The sequence below is a fragment of the Arachis hypogaea genome, chromosome 1 (assembly GCF_003086295.3).
Source record: "Arachis hypogaea cultivar Tifrunner chromosome 1, arahy.Tifrunner.gnm2.J5K5, whole genome shotgun sequence".
NCBI lineage: Eukaryota > Viridiplantae > Streptophyta > Magnoliopsida > Fabales > Fabaceae > Arachis > Arachis hypogaea.
The window spans coordinates 57,111,887-57,123,840 of NC_092036.1; the positions used below are offsets into that span (position 1 = coordinate 57,111,887).

Here is an 11,954-nt window from a genome sequence, read left to right on the forward strand (position 1 = left end):
GCATCATTTACTTATTTCTGTAAACCCTAGGTTACTAGTTCATTATAAATAGGACCTTTTACTATTATATTTTCATAGAGAGGTCTTTAGATCATTTTTAAGACTATCTTTGTATCACTGTTGATCTCTTGATCATGCTTAGGGAGCTGGCCATTCGGCCATGCCTGGACCTTCATCACTTATGTATTTTCAACGGTGGAATTTTTACACCTCATAGATTAAGGTGTGGAGCTCTGCTGTTCCTCATGAATTAATGTAAAGTACTATTGTCTTTCTATTCAATTCACGCTTATTCTTGTTCTAAGATATTCACTCGTACTTCAACCTGATGGATATGATGATCCGTGACACTCATCATCATCCTCCCTTATGAACGCGTGCCTGACAACCACTTCCGTTCTATCTGCGAGAGCTTGAGTGTGTATCTCTTGGCCTCCTGGTTCACGACTCATGATTGCCTCTCTTGAAAATAGAGCCTTCCATTCCGTGTGATCAGAGTCTTCGTGGTATAAGCTAGAATCAATTGGCAGCATTCTTGAGATCTGGAAAGTCTAAACCTTGTCTGTGGTATTCCGAGTAGGATCTGGGATGGGATGACTGTGACAAGCTTCAAACTCGTGAGTGATGGGTGCAGTGACAGTGCGCAAAAGGATCATTGGATCTTATTCCAACACAAGTGAGAACCGACAGATGATTAGCCCTACATAACCCGTAGTCAGACCATTTTCACTGAGAGGACAGACGGTAGCCATTGACAACAGTGATCCCCAACATACAGCTTGCCATGGAAAGGAGTATGTAAGATTGGATGAAGACAATAAGAAAGTAGGGATTCAAAAGGAACAAAGCATCTCCATATGCTTATCTGAAATTCCTACCAACGAATTACATAAGTATCTCTATCCTATTTTATGTTTTATCTGTCTTTTAATTATCAAAATCCCATAACCATTTGAATCTGCCTGACTGAGATTTACAAGATGACCATAGCTTGCTTCAAGCCGACAATCTCCGTGGGATCAACCCTTACTCACGTAAGGTATTACTTGGACGACCCAGTGCACTTGCTGGTCAGCTGTGCGGAGTTGTGAGAAAAGTGTTAACTTACGATTTCGTGTACCAAATTTTTGGCGCCGTTGCTGGGGATTGTTCAAGTTTGGACAACTGACGGTTCATCTTGTTGCTTAGATTAGGTATTTTTCTTTTTATTTTGTTCTTCAGAATTTTTAAGAACGAATTCTAGAGTTTCAGATGATGCTTTAATCATCACAGGAGCTAGTTGATTCCCATCAATTTGGCTGTTGTATGTAATGTCCTGCTAAAATTTGGCTGGCCATGTCTAATATTTTTAGACTGAAGCTTTAGACTAATATTGCATGATTCCTGGAATTCTTCTTAAAAACTTTGAGTTTCTTATTTTCTTTTTCAAAATAATTTTTGAAAAAGTACAAAAAAATTTATAAAATCATAAAATCAAAAATAATTTGTGTTTCTTGTTTGAGTCTAGTGTCAAATTTCAAGTTTGGTGTCAATTGCATGTTTCTATTTTTCTTGCATTTTTCAAAAATATATGCATTGTGTTCTTCATTGATCTTCAAGTTGTTCTTGATGATTTTCTTTGTCTGATCTTTAAATTCTCTTGTTTTATGTCTTTTGTTGTTTCTCATGTGCATTCACAAATTGTTAGTGTCTCTAGTATGAAAACTTCGAAGTTTGGTGTCTTGCATGTCTTTCTTTTCTTAAAAAAATTTTCAAAAATGTGTTCTTGATGTTCATCATGACCTTCAAAGTGTTCTTGGTGTTCATCTTGACATTCAAAGTGTTCTTGCATGCATTCCTTGTTTTGATCTTAGTTTTTCATGTTTAATTTCATTCTGTTATTTTTCTCTCTCATCATTAAAAATTCAAAAAAAATTCAAAATTATGTCTTTTCAAATCAATAATACAGATTATTGAAGATTCAGAACATACAGTAGAGGAATCACAGAGAAAAAGCTGGGCGTTCAAAACGCCCAGTAAGGAAGTATTTCTGGCATTTAAACGCCAGCTAAGGTACCTGGCTGGGCGTTTAACGGCCAAGGAGGTAGCCAAGTGGGCGTTAAACGCCAGAATGGATACCATTCTGAGCGTTTAACATCAGGATAACACCAAGGAGGTAATTTTGTTTTCAATTCAAATCTTTTTCAATTTTTCAAGTTTTAAAACTAATTTTTCAAAATCCTATCAATCATATCTTTTTCAAAATCAAATCTTTTTCATTTTTCTTTTAAAATTTTCAAAAATCCTTGCTAACAACTAATGTTGTGATTCAAAAATTTCAAGTTTGTTACTTTCTTGTTAAGAAAGGTTCAATATTTGAATTTCAGGATCATATCTTTTAGTTTCTTGTTAGTCAAGTCATCAATTTTAAAGGCATTCTTGTTGAAGCTGATCCTGATCCTGAAAGGACTCTGAAGAGGAAGCTAAGAGCAGCTAAAGCACAACTCTCTGGAGAGGACCTGACAGAAGTTTTCGAAAAAGAAGAAGACATGGCAGCTGAAAATAACAACAATGCCAACAATGCAAGGAAGGTGCTTGGTGACTTTACTGCACCAACTCCCAACTTCTATGGGAGAAGCATCTTTATTCCTGCCATTGGAGCAAACAACTTTGAGCTTAAGCCTCAATTAGTTTCTCTGATGCAACAGAATTGCAAGTTTTATGGACTTCCATTGGAAGATCCTCATCAGTTCTTGTCTAAATTTTTGTAAATTTGTGACACTGTTAAAACCAATGGAGTTGATCCCAAGGTCTACAGACTTATGCTTTTCCCTTTTGCTGTAAGAGACAAAACTAGTATATGGTTGAACTCACAACCTAGAGACAGCCTGAACTCTTGGGAAAAGCTGGTCAATGCCTTCTTAGCTAAACTCCTTTCACCTCAAAAGATGAGTAAGCTTAGAGTGGAAGTTCAAACCTTCAAACAGAAGGAAGGTGAATCCCTCTATGAAGCTTGGGAAAGATACAAGCAATTGATCAAAAGGTGTCCTTCTGACATGTTTTCAGAATGGAGCATCATAGGTATCTTCTATAATGGTCTGTCTGAGTTATCCAAGATGTCATTGGACCATTCTGTAGGCGGATCTATTCATCTAAAAAAACACCTGCAGAAGCCTAGGAACTCATTGAAATGGTTGCAAATAACCAGTTTATGTACACTTCTAAAAGAAATCCTGTGAATAATGAGGTGACTCAGAAGAAAGGAGTTCTCGAGATTGATACTCTGAATGTCATATTGGCTTATAACAAAATATTGACTCAGCAAGTCAATATAATTTCTCAGAATCTGACTGGATTGCAAGCTGCATCCGGCAGTGCTAAAGAAGACTCCTCTGAAGGAGAGGCTTATGACCCCGAGAATCCTATAATGGAAGAGGTGAATTACATGGGAGAACCCTATGGAAACCTCTATAATCCTTCATGGAGGAATCATCCAAATTTTCTATGGAAGGATCAACAGAAGTCTCAACAAGGCTTCAACAACAATAATGGTGGGAGAAATAGGTTTGGCAATAGCAAACCTTTTCCATCATCTTCTCAGCAACAGATAGAGAATTGTGAGCAGAGCCTCTCTGGCTTAGCAAACATAGTCTCTGATCTATCTAAGACCACTCTCAGTTTCATGAATGAGGCATGGTCTTCTATCAGAAATATGGAGGCACAAGTGGGTCAGTTGAGTAAAAGAGTTACTAAAACTCCTCCTAGTGCTCTCCCAAGTAATATAGAAGAAAATCCCAAGAGAGAGTGCAAGGCCATAACCATGACCAACATGGCCGAACATGGAGAGAGTGAGGAGGACGTGATTCCCAGTGAGAAAAACCTTATGGGATGTCCTCTGAACGAAAAGAAGTTCTCCTTTGAAGAACTAAGGGAATCTATTACTCATACAGAGACCATAGAGATTCCATTGAACCTACTTCTGTCATTCATGAGCTCTGATGAATATTCTTTCTCTGAAGAGGATGAAGATATTACTGAAGAGCAAGTTGTTAAGTACCTTGGAGCAATCATGAAGCTGAATGCCAAGTTATTTGGTAATGAGACTTGGGAGGATGAACCCCCCTTGCTCACCAATGAATTGAATGACTTAATTAGGTAGACATTACCTCAGAAGAAACGGGATCCCGAAAAATTCTTAATACCATGTACCATAGGCACCATGACCTTTGAGAAGGATCTGTGTGAGCTGGGGTCAGGCATAAACCTCAAGCCACTCTCTGTAATAGAGAAACTGGGAATCTTTGAGGTACAAGCTGTAAGAATCTCACTAGAGATGGCAGACAAATCCTTGAAACAGGCTTATGGACTTGTAGAGGATGTTTTAGTGAAGGTTGAGGGCCTTTACATCCCTGCTGACTTCATAATCCTGGACACTGGGAAGAATAAGGATGAATCCATCATCCTTGGCAGACCCTTCCTAGCCACAGCAAAAGCTGTGATTGATGTGGACAGAGAAGAGTTAGTCCTTCAATTGAATGAAGACTACCTTGTGTTTAAGGCTCAAGGTTCTCTCTCTGCAACCATGGAGAGGAAGCATGAAAAGCTTCTCTCAATATAGAGTCAACCAAAGCCCCCACATTCAAACTCTAAGTTTGGTGTTGGGAGTCCCCAACCATGCTCCGAATATCTGTAAAGCTCCATGAGAGCTCACTGTCAAGCTATTGACATTAAAGAAGCGCTTATTGGGAGGCAACCCAATTTTTATTTATCTATGTTAAATTTCTATTTTCCATTGTTATTTTATGTTTTCTTTAGGTTGATGATCATGTGGAGTCACAAAAACAACTGAAAAAAATCAAAGTAAATTCAAAAACAACATTAAAAACAGCACACCCTAGAGGAGGAGCTTACTGGCGTTTAAACGCCAGTAAGGGTAGCATAATGGGTGTTAAACGCCCAGTCTGGCACCATTCTGGGTGTTTAACGCTAGAAATGGGCACCAGACTGGCGTTTAAACGCCAGAAAGGGAAGAAAAACTGGCGTTTAACGCCAGAAATGGGCAGTAACCTGGCGTTTAACGCCAAGATTAGCACTCTGAGGGCGTTTACATGCCAGAATGGTACATGGATGAGAAATCTTTGACACCTCAGGATCTGTGGACCCCACAAGATTCCCACCTACCTCAACACACTCTCTCTCTTCTTCACACTTTCCCATAACACCCTTTCCCAAATACCCCTCACCAATCACCTCCATTTCTCTTCCCCATCACTTCTTCACCAATCACCTCCACACACTCTTCCCCAAAAACCCCACCCACCTCACCATTCAAATTCAAACCCTTTCCCTCCAAAAGCCAACCCCTAATACACAAACCCTACCCTTCTCTCCACTCCTATATAAATCCCCTCATCCCTCCTTCATTTTCACACATCATAAACACTTCTTTCCCCCTTGGTCGAACCACTCAAACCTCTCCATCTCCTCCATTTTCTTCTTCTTCTCCTACCTTCTTTCTTTTTTTGCTTAAGGACGAGAAAACCTTTTAAGTTTGGTGTGGTAAAAGCGTTGCTTTTTATTTTTTCATAACCATTTATGGCACCTAAGGGCGGAGAAACCTCTAGAAAGAGGAAAGGGAAGGCAAAAACTTCCACCTCCGAGTCATGGAAGATGGAAAGATTAATCTCAAAGGTCCATCAAGACCACTTCTATGAAGTTGTGGCCAAGAAGAAGGTGATCCCTGAGGTCCCTTTCATGCTCAAAAGGAATGAATATTTGGAGATCCGACATGAGATTCGAAGAAGAGGTTGGGAAGTTCTCACCAACCCCATTCAACAAGTCAGAATCTTAATGGTTCAAGAGTTCTATACTAATGCATGGATCACTAAGAACCATGATCAAAGTGTGAACCCGAACCCAAAGCATTGGCTTACCATGGTTTGGGGAAATACTTAGATTTCAGTCCAGAAAATGTAAGGTTGGCATTCAACTTGCCAATGATGCAAGGAGATGCACGCCCCTACACTAGAAGGGTCAACTTTGATCAAAGGTTGGACCAAGTCCTCATGGACATATGTGTGGAAGGAGCTTAGTAGAAAAGAGACTCCAAAGGCAAGCTGGTTCAATTGAGAAGGCATGACCTTAAACCCGTGGCTAGAGGATGGTTGGAATTCATCAAATGTTCCATCATTCCTACTAGTAACCGGTCCAAAGTAACTGTGGATCGGGCTATCAGGATCCATAGCATCATGATTAGAGAGGAAGTAGAAGTTCATGAGGTCATATCTCTAGAACTCTACAAAGTGGCTGACAAAATCTCTGCCTTGGCAAGGTTAGCCTTTTCTCATCTCATCTGTCACTTATGCAATTTAGCTAGAGTTGTCATAGGAGAAGACATCCTCATTGAAGAGGACAAGCCCATCACTAAAAAGAGGATGGAGCAAATAAGAGAGCCCACTCATGGACCTCAACAAGAGCATGAGGAAGTCCCTCATCAAGAAATCCCTGAGATGCCTCAAGAGATGCATTTTTCTCCACACAACTATAGGGAGCAACTCAATACCTCTTTGGGAGATTTGAGTTCCAATATGGAGCAACTAAGGATGGAGCACCAAGATCACTCCATTATTCTCCATGAAATTAGAGAGGATCAAATAGCCATGAGGGAAGAGCAACAAAGGCAAGGAAGAGACATAGAGGAGCTCAAGAATTCCATTGGATCTTCAAGAGGAAGAACTAGCTGCCATCACTAAGGTGGACCCGTTCTTTGATTTCCTTGTTCTTATCATTCTATTTTTTGATTTTTATGCTTTATGTGTTATCTATGTTTGTGTCTTCATTACATGATCATTAGTGTCTAGTATCTATGTCTTAAAGCTATGAATAATTTCATGAATCCTTCACCTTTCTTAAATAAAAAATATTCCTAATTACAAAAGAACAAGAAGTACATGAATTTCAAATTTTATCTTGAAATTAGTTTAATTATTTTGATGTGGTGGCAATACTTTTTGTTTTCTGAATGAATGCTTGAACAGTGCATATTTTTTATAGTGAAGTTTATGAATGTTAAATTTGTTGGCTCTTGAAAGAATGATTAACAAAGAGAAATGTTATTGATAATCTAAAAAATCATGAAATTGATTCTTGAAGCAAGAAAAAATAGTGAATAAAAAGCTTGCAAAAAAATGGCAAAAAAGAAAAAGAAAGAAAAAGAAAAAGCAAGCAAAAAAAGCCAATAACCCTTAAAACCAAAAGGCAAGGGTAAAAAGGATCCAAGACTTTGAGCATTAATGGATAAGAGGGCCCAAAGAAATAAAATTCTGGCCTAAGCAGCTAAATCAAGCTGTCCCTTACCATGTGCTTGTGGCATGAAGGTCCAAGTGAAAAGTTTGAGATTGAGTGGTTAAAGTCGTGATCCAAAGCAAAAAGAGTGTGCTTAAGAACTCTGGACACCTCTAACTGGGGACTCTAGCAAAGCTGAGTCACAATCTGAAAAGGTTTACCCAATTATGTGTCTGTGGCATTTATGTATCCGGTGGTAATACTGGAAAACAAAGTACTTAGGGCCACGGCCAAGACTCATAAAGTAGTTGTGTTCAAGAATCAACGTACTGAAATAGGAAAATCAATAAAACTATCTAAATTCTGAGTTCCTAATGGATGCCAATCATTTTGAACTTCAAAGGATAAAGTGAGATGCCAAAACTGTTCAGAAGCAAAAAGCTACTAGTCCCGCTCATCTAATTATAGCTAAGCTTCATTGATATTTTGGAATTCATTGTATATTCTCTTTTTTTTATTCTATTTTATTTTCAGTTGCTTGGGGACAAGCAACAATTTAAGTTTGATGTTAAAAGATTTTGTATTTAATATTTATTGTCAAAAATGATAAACTAAAAAATAAAATAAAAAGTTGCATGATTCCTTATTTTATTCTTTTTTTTCTTTGTTTGATTTTTTTTATTCTTCTTAGAGGGTAAAACAATAAAAATTATGAGAATGTGAAACAAGAAAAACTATGAAAACGAGGAGAAGGAGGAGGAGGAGTTTGAAAAAAATATAAAACAAAAAATAGCACAAAAATTTCTTAACCGTGACAGAAGAATTTTTTAATTTTGACAACAAAATTTTTTAGACGTGATACAAAAAATAAAGTGCTGCAATTTTTTTCTTATTCTTTTTGGAAGAAGATGACAATGACAATGGCAGTGACGTTGAAGAAGAATTGTGTAGAAAACGATGATACATAAAATAAAATATTGTAGTTTTTTTAATTCATTTTAAAGAGGAGGAGGAAGAGAAAGAAGAAGAGGAGGAGATAGTGACGATCATGATGATCATAATGAAAGAGGAGTAGAAGGAAGAAGAAAAAGAGAAAGAAAAAAATATATGAAAGAAAATATGTGTACAAATTGGTCTTTCTCTTTTTTATGTTTTATTTAAAACTTAATTATGAATTAGTATATTATGTTTTGAGTTTTGCTAATTTGTGTCATAAACATATATGTTAGCATATTATAAAAGAAAATATTTTATAAAAGTTGTTATAAAAATTATTTTTTTTATGTTTTTAATATATTGAATACATCAAAAGTATTACAAAATTTTTAATATTATATTTTTAAATTGTGTCCTTAAGACATAAATTAATTAAATTCTTATATTTTTGCATTCATCTTTTTTCATAAATTTTTTTTACTAGTAGTTAATATGTACAAATTAAGCATCTTATCTAATTCAATTCAAACCAAATGATTAAAATCGTACTAATTTGGATTTGATTGGATTCTATTTTTTGCAAACTACATAAATCGAAACGAATTTCAAATTTATTTTTCAAAATCGTTCCAATCCAATCCAAATTGCACAATATACTATAATATTATTATTTTATTATTATATTTAAAATTTTATTTATAATATATTCAATTTATTATATATTTTTATATTATTCATATATTATTATTATTTAATAAATATTTTATATTCAAAATAAAATTTATTTATTTATTTTAACAAACTTATAATTTTATTTCTAACTATCATATATCATTTAATTAACAAGAAATACATGTAATTCTAACTATATATCATACATTATTAAAAATCATATGTGGTTTAATTAACAAGAAATACATCATTCAAAATGTCATTTATTTCTAACGGATGAATTTTTTACTCATTTAAAAAAATTCATGTAATACATTATGCAAAATGAGATTTATTTATTTAACAAAAAATACATATAATATTTTTAAATTAATAAAAATATTTAAGAAATGAGTCAGTATAGCATTTACTATATTAATTGATAACACATTTGTTATTATGTACATATATTTAATGAATAAAAAAGTGAATTGACAAATATGTTAGTACCTATTAATAATACTATGATATAAGAATATTATTTCATACTTATGTATATAATAATTCTGCAATATATAATAAGGACTATTCAGAAAGAAAGATTTGGTACACAAATTTTTGTTCTTATAATATCCTTGATCCTATCGATTAAAAAACTTTTTGTTTCTTTAATATTTGGACCTAAAATTTTTAAATTAAAGTGTAAATATAAAATATTTATCATCTTAACTAATATAATCATATTTATTAATTATATATATACATTTAATTTATTAAATATTGTAGTAATACATCCTAGTCTTTATAATGGAGCTCTTTTACCTATCAACAACTACAGTATTTAAAATTAATTAAAATTGTTAAGGATAGCTAAATAAGTTATTAGCTTGGTAATTACAATTCTATCTTTAGTTAATTAGTAGTTATAAAATTTGTTAGGGTTAGTTTGTTTCTGTTCAGAATTTTATCGCCTTTCTCTAAGAGCGTTAGTCTAATATATATACACATCTATTGGAGAGTATAAGAATTATGATTGTATTAATTTTAAAGTAAGAGTATAGAATGAACGTCATAATTTTTTATGGTTCACACTTTTTTTAATTTCATACCTCTGCATCACACTTTTGCATATTTATTCTTTGGTCCAAAATAATAGAAAAGCTTGTATGGTATCAAGAGTTTAGATGTTGATCTTCTGTAATTTTTTTTTATTTTTTTTCTCTTTTTATCTTTCATTCTTTTTTTTTTTTTTGTGCTGATTTTTATCTTTCTTTACATCATGTCAATTACTTTAACTGATTCATTATCTTCAAAGAAAATAATTTTACTTATTACTGATAATATAAATTGGATAGCAACAATTTTAACACTAGAGACATCAGGTTTTGCTTACAATTCAAAATCTTAATTTAGAAGATCACTTATATGTATCTAAGATTTCACAATATTTTAAAAAAGATGCTACAAAGAAGATAAAGATAAAGACGGTTGAATACAAAATTTGGAGACTTGATGATTTCACACCATCCATATAAATTCTTACATCAGTTTTGACAACTTTCAAAAATAAAATCATTGATTGTCATCATTTTTATGAGATTTGGAATATTTTTAATGACTATTTCTATACATCATCAGCAACTCGAATTCAAAGTTTGAAAGCACAACTCAAGTCTATTAGAAAAATTGGTACTATTTCTAAATATTTGGCTAGCATTCAACAACTAATAGATTTTTTACATGCTGTTGGGTACAAACTTTTAGAAGATGATCACATATTTGCTATCCTTAATGGATTACCTGAGAAGTATACTGTCTTCAATACATTTATTATGTTAAGACTAAACTCTTATAAAGTTTCAGAAGTAAAATCTTTTCTTAAAGCATTTGATGACATACTGAAAAGGTACAAAAAATCTCAAGACTCTGTTTCAATGGCTAATCTGGCTCAAACTTTTTTTACCATTTTAGATACCAATTTGGTAGAGAAGTTCCTACTCGAAGAGGATGTGGTGGCAGGAATGGATGTGTTGATAGTCGATTCTTTTATTCAACACCAAGACCACAATACCAATTCTGTGGTAGACAATGACATGTGGTACAAAACTATTTTCACATATTTGATCCAAATTTTTAAGTTTTATATTCATCATCTACACAACTTCCTCAACAAATTTTATACTCCATAATGCATCCTCCACCATTACCTTCTTCATTTCATTAATCCCGCACCAATCTCTTTATTCCATCCGCTCTTAGTGAAGCTTCTTGGTATGCCGATTCTAGAGCAAGCCACCATGCAGGGGCAGAGCTAGAAAATATTTTTGGGAGCGCCAACATAAAAAATATAAATTAAAAAGAGAGAAAAATTAAAAATTAAAAGGGCCAACATAAATAATAATAATAATAATAATAATAATAATAATAATAATAATAATAATAATAATAATAATAATATACTGATTTTATGGTTGGGATCAACAACTCATACATATTTATTTCTTCCTGTAATTCATATTTATTTATCTATATGCAATATATTTATGAGAAAATTTCACTTCACTCTCCTGAGAGATATTAAAATGACACTTTTCTTTCCTCATTTATAAAATGTACATTCTCTTCCTTTATAACTTTAAAAAAAAAACCTCATTTTTAATATATTTTCAATTAACTAATGTTAACTTTATCTATTTTTGAAGAAAAAATAAATTATTTTTTACAAAATTACTCTTTCATAAATTATTTTTTATTAATTAAATTATATTTTTACCAAAGTATGTAAAACCTTGTCAATTAATAACTAATTAACCCATAAATTAGAATTTATTCTAGAAAATTAGAAATGTGACTTCTATGAATTAATATGATAGAGGAAATTAAAACGAGAATTTTGATACCAATTTTAAAGAAATCGGTCCAAGATTAGACCGAACGGATCAAACCGGGCAAACGCGTATGCGTCGCTGCATTGATGCAAATGCCCAGTAGAAAATCCAGAGAGTTGCGCTGGTATTGTGCTGGTTTTGTGCAAGGAGCACCAAACGCACCCACGCCTACGCCTGGCTGACGCGCACGCGTCACTTTACTTTTCTATCATCCAC

At 33.7% G+C, this 11,954-nt stretch overlaps 1 non-coding gene across 1 annotated transcript; it reads right to left on the reverse strand.

The window, feature by feature from the left end:
- Window positions 1-2,933: 2,933 nt before the first annotated feature.
- On the reverse strand, window positions 2,934-3,037 carry LOC112715798 (small nucleolar RNA R71). The gene has a single exon (XR_003159994.1). It is a non-coding gene; the product is annotated as a small nucleolar RNA R71 (small nucleolar RNA).
- Between the last annotated feature and the right edge of the window lie 8,917 nt (window positions 3,038-11,954).